Raw genomic sequence first — 13,422 nt, forward strand, 5'->3', positions numbered from 1 at the left:
GTCTGCTTTGTTGATGAGGCTGGGGTCCGGCATTTTTCGACGGGCATTTATGCCCAGCAAACGATCTTGCGATGACGAGACTCGACGGGGCTGTGGTGCGCTACGCCGTCGGGCGATACTCGAATATTCAATAAAAGCGTCGTCGGTCAATACACTAGCCACTGCCTATTTTACGTGTTGCACTTGGAGTGTGCAAAATGTACGTTGTTGAAACAATTCGACCGCTTTCCACACCCAGGCACCGACGCGCGCACGTTCCCTACCCTTTCGTAAACAAACGCAACCGGCGCAGTCGCTAACTTCGTAATGGTTAGTCGTAATCAACAGGTTAGTTACGAGTCATGCAAGGCATAAATATGATTTTAAAGGCTGCTTTCGTTCACAGCGCTCATCATTCTCTCAAAGGCGCACCAACATTTGTGTATCTATCGCAATTGCCATCATTTGCAAATGACATTAGCTTTGGTCGTGTAGCAGCGCGTCGAAAAAATGACATTAAACTGAACGAATGTCATTCGGTGGAAATGACATTAATTTTCCCGTGTGGCATGGGTATAAGTGCCTACGGGACGCCTCAAGAGCACTGGTGCAAAGGCACTATATTTGCCAGCTGCATGATCTGCAAAACAGAGAAAGCCTCCATGCTGCCACAAAACGTGCTGCGCACACGGACTGCCATAGGCAAAAAATGACTCAACCTCTCCATTTAGGATTTGAGTTCCAGTGTTGCCGATGCAATAGACTTTGGTAGGGACGATTTAAAACTCCCGCAGTTGAAACACTCAGAAGCAACAGTGAAGTTTATTCGCTTGTTTAACAGGCGTTTTGACTACCTCAATTCATGCAACCCTGTTGCGAAAGAATTTTAATGCCCCCCTCCGACCTGCCAACAAGGGAACATGACTGAAGTTTATTGAGGAAGAAAGGGCCTCACTGATGTAATAGGCACGCCTATTTTCAAGACATCTAGAAAAATACCATTTCCTGGCTTTCTTATCACGATTGAGAACATAAAATGCCTGGCATCCACTCCTCCTGAGCAAAGCTCCTATGTTGCACTACCTTCTCATTTATAAACTGTCCCAGGACCACACTGAGTTGTTCTTTGCTGCTGTGTGAGCAAGAGGAGGATGGAATAACAACCACACAGTGGCACAGATTGTATTGGCATAAAAGCGGCTAGTCACCCACAACCAAATCAAAGGTGGTGTAGGCAACTGCACACCTCTTGATGAAAAATGCACCCTGTATGTGTTCAGCCATGTTGGAGCTGACGAGTTAGATATAAAGACTGCAAAATTGAATGACACTAAACACCTCATGCAACATGCAAAACTTTCAAATGATTGAACTAGATGGCGAATTTGGAAAGCTCCCTGTACTGTCTCTCTACTCGGAAAATGTCATATACATTGCCGACTGTGTGCTGTATGGTAAGAGCGCAAGATCCCGTGCACAATGTGCAACTCAGCTACTATTGGAGAGACATGTTCTTCAGCACAACAGGAAGAACTGTGGACGCTTTGTCAAACCATCATCTTTTACTTCGTATAGAGTAAAACCTCGTTAATTCCAAATTCACAGGACTGGGAGAAAAGTGAATTATCCGATGTTAGAATTATCGAATGGCCTCGAAGAAACCGAGAGGAACCATTTGCGTTACGGTAAATGTATTATATTTACTCGCGTAACGAACCCACTCACATGATGAACCCAGCCACTCCAAATGTTTGCACAAGAATTTAAAAAATAAAGATGAAGGCGTAAGTCGTTAGTGCGCCCACACAGTCACGGTCCACAACACATATCTTGGCAGTGCGCCAAGATGCTGCCCACCGATAACGTCAAAAGGTGGGCGTCAGCGCGAGGGGCAGGGAGCGAACTTGGCAGAGTGCCCGCGCTTGTTCGACTGTGCAAGCCTCGCTTTCAGTATGTTCGCTTTATCATGCCACAGGCGACTCGGGCGGGCATAGTCTGCTGCCACACAGTTATTTGGACCTGGGGGGGAATTCTATAACGCTCTCAATTTCGCTCTCAAGTTGTAGAGCGTGACGTCAAATTGACGCGGCTTTCACGTGACCTTAAAGGGCAACTCCGGTGGGTTTTTCATCATTTTGTGTTTTTAATTGAATTACATTCCTCGGCACGTCCTGACTCCAACACAAAAAACCGTTTTCCAAAATTCCAATTAGAAGTATTTTTAAAAAAGAAAAACAGCAAATCGAAACCGAAACTGATTTCCCGGCCAGAAACGACGTCACATTTGACGAAATGGTGACGTCACACTCAGTATTAGAAAAACACTCGTACGTGCGTTGGATGGTGAAAATAAAGTATGGAAATCATGACGCACTGCATAAAGTATCTGAGGTAGTTCAGTATAAACCTCACAATTTCATAATCACGCGGGAAGTAGACATTAACGCCTGTGTACTGTTTGTGACGTCAGAAACTCAGTGTTGCCCGCAGAAATACTCTCAACTTAAGCCATGAAAACGGCATGTTTTAAAGCCGTATTGCGCGTGAACGGATTATCGTACGGCACCCAAATTTTGTAGAATGCGTCAGGACGGAGAGAAGAACCTGTGGTAAAAGTTTCACTACAATATTCGAATGTCAAAAAACCCCCGGAGTTGCCCTAAGGTCGTCGATCGTGACGGATTACGGAATCGACCAATTGCCAGTGACTCGTAGCATGACTCCGCCCCTGAGATCTCCGTTCCGCGGTCGTGCCTACTGCTACACATTTGTCGCAACGCTAGCCGAGGCCGACGAGGGACCGTCTCCTAAGTTTTTATGAAACGGCGCAGTTAATACGCAGTAAATAAAATTAATAAATATTTATTCTGCTGAGGAACTGTATTTACAACTAAATAACATGAAGCATAAGGAGATACGTTTTATGCTTTGCAATAAAATTTGCTCTTTAGTAACTTTTTGTCTCCGCGAGGGCACGCTGACGGTGTCAAAGAGTGCACATGGCGGCTTGCCAGAAAACAGCTGATTCCTCGGCTAGTTGCTATTTTCCGTGCGTCGCCTGAAATCGAGGTCCTGTGCGGATGTCGTGAGCAGCTGGAAAAATCCGATTGAATACAATGAAGGCTACGAACCTGCAGTGATCAGCGTGGTGAAAGCGTTGGGCATGAAAATCGACTGTCATCAGCTTACTGAAGAGTGTCAGCGTTGTCAAACAGTGTTTACTATAGATGTCAAGAGCGACGAGTGGGAGGTATGTGGTCTGCTGTTCTGTTTGTTTAAAAGAAAATACAAGAAGATCAGGAAGGCTACATTACTGTGTTTGCCGACAGAGGAACGTTTGCACTTGCAATAAGGCAGGTGGCAGCTAGATCCGACACACGACCCTCCACCACGGACAACTCATGCAAGCCACGGTGACAGTCACTCCTGTGCTTCGCAGCCAGTTGACTTCGGCCACATCGGGCTCCGTTCCCGATATTCCGTTGATGCTTTGATGTTGATTGTTTAGTCTCTATAAGGTACACAAACTGTGATGTTAATGCTTCCTATGTTGTGTTCAGAGAAAGAAAATACTTTATTCAGAAATTTGATATAGTGACCGAGGAGAGGACGAGCTTGTTCAGCCAGGTCTGGACAGGGATGTGCAGTATGTTGTATTTCGCGCAGCAGGCTGTGTTTGTTAGTGGCACATTGTTGAAACGTTGTCAGTGTCTATTCATGTTGAACGGTATCCCCCCCCCCCCTTTCGACGGGAAAGGCAAACACATCACGCAAGCTTGGTGCGCGATGCCGGAGGCGAGCTGGTGAATCTGCTAAATTTCCCTAGCCTTATAAACAAGGGGCCCACCAGTGAGGTGTGCAGATTACCTCGAAGGCGAAGAATGTGTGCTAGTTTTGAAGTGTCATCATGGAGTCTGTGCAGTGTTTCAAAAAGATGTTCATTTTACACACATTCCTCATTCTATTACCTTTCCATGTTGTGTGCATTATGTACAAACCATTTCAATTGAAAAGCCAGTTTGCACAAAAGATGCTTTTTTTTTTATTATTTGGTGAAAACAACTTTGAAAATAAATTCCAAGGTCAAAAGTAGGTGACAATTAAGTAAAGAGGTGCTTATCACATGGTTATGGTGTATGAAAGAGCACTGAACACGGGTTGAGGGGAGCCTCAGTTTGAAAGCCGAGCCCACATTTCGATTTTGTTTGCTTGGTTGGTTGGTTTGTGGGGTTTAACGTCCCAAAGCAACTCAGGCTATGAGAGACGCCGTAGTGAGGACTCCGGAAATTTCGACCACTGGGGTTCTTTAACGTGCAGTGACATCGCACAGCACACGGGCGTCTTGCTTTTCGCCTCCACCGAAAAGCTGCCGCCGAGGCATTTTGGCTAGCAAATCAAGGTTCCTCCTCAACCCTTGTTTAGTGCTGTTTTGTATTGAGTAGCCATCTTATTTCCCTCGTTCTACCATGTTTATGGTGTAAAATATTTTTGAACGCTCATGTCTTAGCTGCCTCTACTGTCTTAAAGCTGCTCAGCAGTCCCCTTGCAGTTTTACACGTTTTATTAGTGTACATAACATCTGCTCACACATTGCCTTAACGATGTATGTGTGATGCTTATTTTATTTTCACTAGAATTTTGTAATCATTCAGCAATCATTGTGGGCACTACAGCCTAGTATTTCTACACCATTCTCCTAACAGCTGTTACAGCATTTAGCACTGCGAGCAATATCTCTAGTAGTATACCATCCAGCTGGCATTTTTACCTCTGATATGTAAGCGTTTTGCACACTGCACCATGCATACAGTACCTATTTGTATAGGTAGCTTCAATATGTTGAAAGGGAGCGGCTTCTTTGAGCCGATAATTATTCTGCAATATACATGTCAATGTTGTATGGTCATTGTACATCAAGGTAAGTGTGCTGGTATGTATGATGTCTCTTTCTCAATAAAAACACTCGAGTGAAATACAGCGGCCAAGAAATAAGTGCTTCTACTGAGTATATGTGGCAGTAAAAAATCTTTGGTGCCATTTTCTGATTCCAATAAGCGTCATGGATATTTATTACCTTGCTGTAACGCTACGCTTTTCGGTTTAAGCATGTTTACCACACAGCTAGTGACCACAGCCAACTGTGCCAGGCTGCAAGGTGATAGCAGAGAAGGGACAGCAAGTTGGGTCTGGGATGACTTGGCATTGGTGTAAGCAGCCATGACTCCAGTGGGTAGTCACAGTCTCCTGCATAACCAAACAATGACATCCACTTAAGTCCGCCTTTTGCATGTTCTAGTATACAATCAAAGATCCATACCAACTAGCCCGCAGTGAGGTGATAAACATTCACAGGAATGTTGGCAACGTGTCACAGGGCTGTCCAAGCAAGCATCATTGTAAGGATAGCCTTGTAGCTTCACAGTGATATAAACAAAAATGTGTTAAGATTACCTGCACAACACAAGCGCTACGGTTTCTTAGGCAGTAAAGAGATTTCAAACATTGAATATTTGGTTCCTGGTGCCATAACACTAAAATTGTACATTAACAAGCATTCATATGCATAACTATAGTCCGTCTTATGCATGCAGCTTCAGCGAATTCAGACAATCGATCACTCGCCGAAATACAAGTCAGCTTCTCTGTAAGGCTCGTAATCCAACCAAAGGGTATCGTCGTCACACAACAGACTTCTAGTTCTTGCTGAAATGAAAAGAAGCAGGCGCTTTTTGCAGCGTACTCACACTTTCGAGTAGCGAACATGTCGTAGGGAGGGAGCGTAACGAATGGGGACAAGGCACTACAATCCCTAGTCCCTTCGTTCTGTATTTTGAGGTATATACAGGTATTGAACTTTCGTCAGGTGTCGCTGGGTAATCTCGAAGACAACAGCTGGAAAGAAAAGAGATCTTTCCTCTGTTCGTTTTTTAACATTGCGAGGGGGAACGAGTCCTTTTGGTTAGAAAACAAGACTTGCAGAGAAGCCAACTTACAGCAAGTGGTCGATTTCACATATTAATGCATATAATCAATATCGTTCGATAACCGACGCGGATTTTTTACAGCTTACCCAAGAAAAAGTCGCAGGCGTTTAGCAGGCCTTCGTTCACCTTTCGGCGTGCAGGAGTACCGCTAGACGAACGCGTTGTTTGGAGTCCTTGGTCCCACGGGGCAACGAGGGTCAAAAGTGCGTATGTTCGCGTCGCAGATCTGTAATAAAATAGGCACAATACAAGTTTACAATGACGTTTCGAAGTCGTAGCCAAACACACACAGTCAAAACCAACATTTACTCACTACTGTGATGTTCACAACGTAGAACCCCTTGCCTAGCGACTTCTTTCCATATCGCACCGCGGCACCTTGACGACAATCAGCGTTCCGCCCGATGGCTTCCGCTATCAGCGCACGCACCTGCTGATCGATGCCTATGCGATGCAAACGATGTTACGTTCCCGACGCAAGCTGGTAGCCCCCGATAGCAAAAAGACGCGGTGCGCATGCAGCCGCAGTGGCTGCGCACTCGTCCGTGAGCTGCGTGAGCCCCCGTTCATCGATGTTCGTCGGCAATCGCCGCACAGTCACTCCACTTTCTGCTGGTTTCCGAGTTGAACACAGTCGGAACAACTAGACCGGTACGTCAAACGCGTCTTCGTCCTCCCTTCTACGCCGTGGATCGCACCGACACAACTGTCACTTTACTATTGAATAAAGTATTAAGAAAATACTTTATTCAGAAATTTGATATAGTGACCGAGGAGAGGACGAGCTTGTTCAGACAGGGATGTGCAGTATGTTGTATTTCGCGCAGCAGGCTGTGTTTGTTAGTGGCACATTGTTGAAACGTTGTCAGTGTCTGTTCATGTTGAACGGTAATTTCGACGGGAAAGGCAAACACATCACGCAAGCTTGGTGCGCGATGCCGGAGGCGAGCTGGTGAATCTGCTTAATTCCCTAGTCTTATAAACAAGGGGCCCACCAATGAGGTGTGCAGATTACCTCGAAGGCGAAGAATGTGTGCTAGTTTTGAAGTGTCATCATGGAGTCTGTGCAGTGTTTCAAAAAGATGTTCATTTTACACACATTCCTCATTCTATTACCTTTCCATGTTGTGTGCATTATGTACAAACCATTTCAATTGAAAAGCCAGTTTGCACAAAAGATGCTTTTTCTGATTATTTGGTGAAAACAACTTGGAAAATAAATTCCAATGTCAAAAGTAGGTGACAATTATGTAAAGAGGTGCTTATCACATGTTTATGGTGTATGAAAGAGCGCTGAACAAGGGTTGAGGGGAGCCTCAGTTTGCAAGCCGAGCCCACATTTCGATTTTGTCTAGCAAACCAAGGTTCCTCCTCAACCCTTGTTTAGTGCTGTTTTGTATTGAGTAGCCATCTTATTTCCCTCGTTCTACCATGTTTATGGCGTAAAATATTTTTGAACGCTCATGTTTTAGCTGCCTCTACAGTCTTAAAGCTGCTCAGCAGTCCCCTTGCAGTTTTACACGTTTTATTAGTGTACATAACATCTGCTCACACATTGCCTTAACAATGTTTGTGTGATGCTTATTTTATTTTCACTAAAATTTTGTAATCATTCAGCAATCATTGTGGGCACTGCAGCCTAGTATTTGTACACCATTCTCCTAACAGCTGTTACAGCATTTAGCACTGCGAGCAAGATCTCTAGTAGTATACCATCCAGCTGGCATTTTTACCTCTGATATGTAAGCGTTTTGCACACTGCACCATGCATACAGTACCTATTTGTATAGGTAGCTTCAATATGTTGAAAGGGAGCGGCTTCTTTGAGCCCGATAATTATTCTGCAATATACATGTCAATGTTGTATGGTCATTGTACATCAGGGTAAGTGTGCTGGTATGTATGATGTCTCTTTCTCAATAAAAACACTCGAGTGAAATACAGCGGCCAAGAAATAAGTGCTTCTACTGAGTATATGTGGCAGTAAAAAATCTTTGGTGCCATTTTCTGATTCCAATAAGCGTCATGGATATTTATTACCTTGCTGTAACGCTACGCTTTTCGGTTTAAGCATGTTTACCACACAGCTAGTGACCACAGCCAACTGTGCAGGCTGCAAGGTGACAGCAGAGAAGGGACAGCAAGTTGGGTCTGGGATGACGTGGCATTGGTGTAAGCAGCCATGACTCCAGTGGGTAGTCACTGTCTCCTGCATAACCAAACAATGACATGCACTTAAGTCCGCCTTTTGCATGTTCTAGTATACAATCAAAGATCCATACCAACTAGCCCACAGTGAGGTGGTAAACATTCACAGGAATGTTGGCAACGTGTCACAGGGCTGTCCAAGCAAGCATCATTGTAAGGATAGCCTTGTAGCTTCACAGTGATATAAACAAAAATGTGTTAAGATTACCTGCACAACACAAGCGCTACGGTTTCTTAGGCAGTAAAGAGATTTCAAACATTGAATATTTGAATTGAACACTAAATTTGTACATTAACAAGCATTCATATGCATAACTAGTCCGTCTTATGCGTGCAGCTTCAGCGAATTCAGACAATCGATCACTCGCCGAAATACAAGTCAGCTTCTCTGTAAGGCTCGTAATCCAACCAAAAGGTCTCGTTATCACACAACACTCTTCTAGTTCTTGCTGAAACGAAAAGAAGCAGGCGCTTTTTGCAGCGTACTCACACTTTCGAGTAGCGAACGTGTCGTAGGGAGGGAGCGTAACGAATGGGGGCAAGGCACTACAATCCCTAGTCCCTTCGTCCTGTATTTTGAGGTATATACAGGTATTGAACTTTCGTCAGGTGTCGCTGGGTAATCTCGAAGACAACAGCTGGAAAGAAAAGAGATCTTTCCTCTGTTCGTTTTTTAACATTGCGAGGGGGAACGAGTCATTTTGGTTAGAAAACAAGACTTGCAGAGAAGCCAACTTACAGCAAGTGGTCGATTGCACATATTAATGCATATAATCAACATCGTTCGATAACCGACGCGGGTTTTTTACAGCTTACCCAAGAAAAAGTCGCAGGCGTTTAGCAGGCCTTCGTTCACCTTTCGGCGTGCAGGAGTACCGCTAGACTAACGCGTTGTTTGGAGTCCTTGGTCCCACGGGGCAACGAGGGTCAAAAGTGCGTATGTTCGCGTCGCAGATCTGTAATAAAATAGGCACAATACAAGTTTACAATGACGTTTCGAAGTCGCAGCCAAACACACACAGTCAAAACCAACATTTACTCACTACTGTGATGTTCACAACGTAGAACCCCTTGTCTAGCGACTTCTTTCCATATCGCACCGCGGCGCCTTGACGACAATCAGCGTTCCGCCCGATGGCTTCCGCTATCAGCGCACGCACCTGCTGATCGATGCCTATGCGATGCAAACGATGTTACGTTCCCGACGCAAGCTGGTAGCCCCCGATAGCAAAAAAACGCGGTGCGAAAGCAGCCGCAGTGGCTGCGCACTCGTCCGTGAGCTGCGTGAGCCCCCGTTCATCGATGTTCGTCGGCAATCGCCGCACAGTCGCTCCACTTTCTGCTGGTTTCCGAGTTGAACAAAGTCGGAACAACTAGACCGGTACGTCAAACGCGTCTTCGTCCTCCCTTCTACGCCGTGGATCGCATCGACACAACAGTCACACAGCCAGCGCAACGCTATAGCAACGCAAGGAACACAGCCGCCATTTTCGCTCTACTCAGTTGACTGGTTTTCGGGTTACCTCGTTCCGCTCACAATTTCAGTCAATATTCAGCTCATGGGCAACGTCACCACTTTAGTCTTGTTGATGGCGTAAGCGCAGTCACCGGTGAGATCAGTGATGACGCAAAATTTCAATATGGCCGCCGACCAATAGGATCAGGGCAAGCTGAGCGGTTTGAGACTGGTTTTGTATTGAGAGCGTTACAGAATTCCCCCCCTGGGGCCGGATTACGCACCGCTCTCAAACGGACCGCTCTCAAAATCGCTCTCAAAGGCCTATGTCCTATTGGTCAGTTCTGACCGGTCAGTTCTGCGTCACCGGTGGACGTCATCAGACGTCATGAACGCGAAAGAAATGATGACGTTGAGCACCTAAATATGGCCGCCAATTGAGAGCGTTTTTTTGAGAGCGCGAGCAGTCTCAAACGTTTGAGAGTGAAAATGGCGGCCGCGTAAATTGCGATGCGCCGCTTTGAGGCATTGTATCGGCGATCCACAGCGAAGAATGAAGCACGAGCACGCGTTTGACTTGCCGGACAAGTTGCTCCGGCTCTGTTCAACTCGGGAACAAGCAGAAAGTGTAGTGACTGCGAGACGATTGCCGACGAACGTCGATGAACGGCGGCTTGCGGGCGAGTGCGTCGTCACCGCGGCGGCAAGCGCACCGCATTTTTTTGCTACCGGAGGCTTCCAACCACGATTATACCGTGCTTCCAACGTACGTAGGGAATGTAAGGTCGTTTGCATCACGCAGTGCGTTGGTAGCGGAAGCCATCGGGCGGAACGATGATTGCCGTCAAGGATACGGAAACAAGTCGCTAGGCAAGGGGTTCCACGCACGTTGTGAACATCACAATAGTGAGTAGATTTTGTTAGTGACTGCGTGTGTTTGCCGAAGAGTTCTGAAGATCATAGTAAACTTGTATTGTGCCTGGTTTATCTCAGATCTGCGACGCGAACACGCGCATTTCGTGACCCTGGCTGCCCCGCCGGACCAACGCCTCCTCCACGGCGCGTTCGTCTAGCGTTTGTGAATGCGCCGTAAAAACGCCTGCTTCTTTTCATTTCATCCTTCTGTCAATTATATATGCGCGAATCAAAAGCGTCCAAAATAAAGTTGTAAGTTCAGTGCAGTTGTGTGTGTCCCTAGTCTTGTCCTTGTCTGCCAGCGCTGCGACACCATAATGTTTGATAGCGGTACTCCTGTGCACCGAAAGGTGATCGAAGGTCTGCTGAACACCTGCGTCTTTTTCCTGATTAAGCTCTAAAAACCCGTGTTGGTCATCGAACGATCTTGATTATATGCATTGATGTGTGCAATACCACTTGTTGTAAGTCGGCTTCTCTGCAAGGCTTTTTTTCCCAACCAAAAGGTCTCGTTCCCACTCGTGCATTGTTTTTTAACAGTTGTCTTCAAAATGACCTAGCGAGAGCTGTCGAACGGGTTCTGTATACCTGCCCTTTATATGTAAAGCACAGGATGAAGGGACTATTGATTGTCCAGCGCGCCTTGCTCATCGATGACTGGTTTCGGGCCATTTGTCACGCTCCCTGCCTGCGACACATTCGCGGCTTGAAAGTGAATGCGCCGTAAAAACGCCTGCTTCTTTTCATTTCTGCAAAGACCGGGAGTCTTTGCTGAGGACGAGACTTTTTTTTTTTTTTTTTTTTTAAACAAGCCTTGCAGGGAGAGACTGACTTAGATTTCGGCTTCGGCAAGAGATACATTTCCTGAATATGCTGAGACGGGCTATATGCCAAAGAATGCATGTTGCAGTGAAATTTTGTTTATGGCAAAAGCAATAGGAGACAAATATTTATAGTGTTTAAATTTATTTGCTGCCTAAGAAATCGGGGTGCTTCTGTTATGCAGGTAATCATCACTACCAAGTTACAAGGCTGTCCTTACAATGATGCTTGCCTAAACAGCATTGGCACACGTTGTAAGCATTCCTGCGAATGTTTACGATTCTGGTTGTGGGCTACTTAGCATGGATCTTCAATTGAGTGCTAAAGCATGCTCAAAAGCTGTTGAGATTAGCAAAAGATGGGCCTAAGTGGATGTCATATTTTGGTTACCCATGAGACGGCAACTACCCACTGAAGTCATGGCTGATTACACCAGCGCCAAGCCATCCCAGTCCCAGCTCGCTGTCTCTTCTCTGCTACCGTCTTGCAGCCTGGTACAGTTGGCTGTGGTCACTGTGGTGTAAACATGCTTAAACTGAAAAGTGCAGTATTACAGCAAGGCAGTAAATGTTCATGATGCTGACTGTAATCAGAAAATACTACCAACAAAGATCTTTTTTTTTTTTTTTTTACTGCCACTTATATTCAGTAGAAACACTTATTTCTTGGCAGCAGCATTTCACTTGAGTGTTTTTACTACAAAAGAGGCAGCATATAGAGGAGCACATGTACCTTGATATACATTGACCATACAACATTGACATGTACATTCGAGAATAAATTACTAGGCCCAAAGAAGCCATTCCATTGCATATTGAAGCTACCTATACAAATAGGTACTGTATGCATGGTGCAGTATACAAAATGCTTATATATCAGATATAACAAAGCTGTAGCTGCTGCTCTGCTGTAGCAGCTGCTAGGAGAATAGTGCATTTTACTTGGCTTCAGTGCCCAGAATGACTGCTGAATGACAAAAATCTTAGTGACAATAAAATAACTGCAATCATAACAAATGCATTGCTGGGGCTATGTGTGAATAAAGGTTATTTTACCCTAATAAAACGTGCAACACTGTCAAGAAGAATGCTAAACAGCTTGAAGACAGTAGAGGAAGCTAAACTATAAGCATCCAATAAATGACTACGCCATAAATGTGTGATACACACATTTTGCACAGCTACTTTTGTCATTGGCATTTATTTTCTAAGTCTTTTCAACAAATAACCAAAAAAATTCATCTTCTGTTCAAACTGATATTTTAATAGAAAAGGCTTGTACATAATTCACACAATATTGAAAGAGAATGCGTAATGTGTGTAAAATGAACATATTTTGAAACACTAAAGACTCTTTGATGGATATAAAGGCACTTGAAAGCTAGTTGTCATAGTGCGATCGCAGAAACTGAGCCGATTTCGAGCTCGCTCGCGGCATCACATGCATGATACGCTTGCTTTTCCTGCCGACAGAGTGGACACCGTCTAGCACGAACAGAAACTATGACACCGTCAGAGAGGCCTTGCAACAATGTGCGACCAACACCATCACTCTTACCGCTGCGCGAAATGCAAGATACTAGACATCCCTGCTCCTTTATCGCCTCTAAACTGAGGTCTGGTAGAACAAACTCGTTCTCGCCTCGGTGACAATTAAAAAAAAAAAAGAGTGCTTTCTTTCTCTTGAACAAACCAAAACGGAGCGTAAACGTCGGTTTCTGTACCTCACACAGAACATCAGCTACTGAACATGAACGGAATGGAGCAGCAGTAGCATCAATCGCAATATGAAGAACCGAGCCCAATTAATGTGCCTGAAGTCAACTGGTTGCGAAGCAATGCCAAGGTCAATGTACAACTGGTCGCGCAACTTGGAAGAAAACGCGTGCAGCTGCCTACTGCCAGCGGCTTCAACTCGATGATGAGGGCTCCTGCGAACTGTGAGGCAAATTACTAGCACACAGAAAATAAGATCCATGGTAGAAGAACAAATGGTAGCGTAACTCCCATAGAAGCCTGCGTGTCGACTCTGAGTGAGACTTTAGTTTCCCAGCGCCCC

At 45.2% G+C, this 13,422-nt stretch overlaps 2 long non-coding RNA genes across 2 annotated transcripts; both read right to left on the bottom strand.

The window, feature by feature from the left end:
- Positions 1 to 5,016: 5,016 nt before the first annotated feature.
- On the bottom strand, positions 5,017 to 6,670 carry LOC146175314 (uncharacterized). The gene is made up of 3 exons (XR_014702215.1): positions 6,277 to 6,670; positions 6,050 to 6,189; positions 5,017 to 5,223 (listed from the first exon to the last, which is right to left on the bottom strand). It is a non-coding gene; the product is annotated as an uncharacterized LOC146175314 (long non-coding RNA).
- An 899-nt stretch (positions 6,671 to 7,569) lies between these two features.
- On the bottom strand, positions 7,570 to 9,253 carry LOC146175315 (uncharacterized). Its single transcript, XR_014702216.1, has 3 exons — positions 9,215 to 9,253; positions 8,988 to 9,127; positions 7,570 to 8,172 (listed from the first exon to the last, which is right to left on the bottom strand). It is a non-coding gene; the product is annotated as an uncharacterized LOC146175315 (long non-coding RNA).
- Positions 9,254 to 13,422: the final 4,169 nt, after the last annotated feature.

Source organism: Amblyomma maculatum, chromosome 11 (genome assembly GCF_055883805.1).
Source record: "Amblyomma maculatum isolate TAMU_Amacu chromosome 11, ASM5588380v1, whole genome shotgun sequence".
Classification (NCBI taxonomy): Eukaryota; Metazoa; Arthropoda; class Arachnida; order Ixodida; family Ixodidae; genus Amblyomma; species Amblyomma maculatum.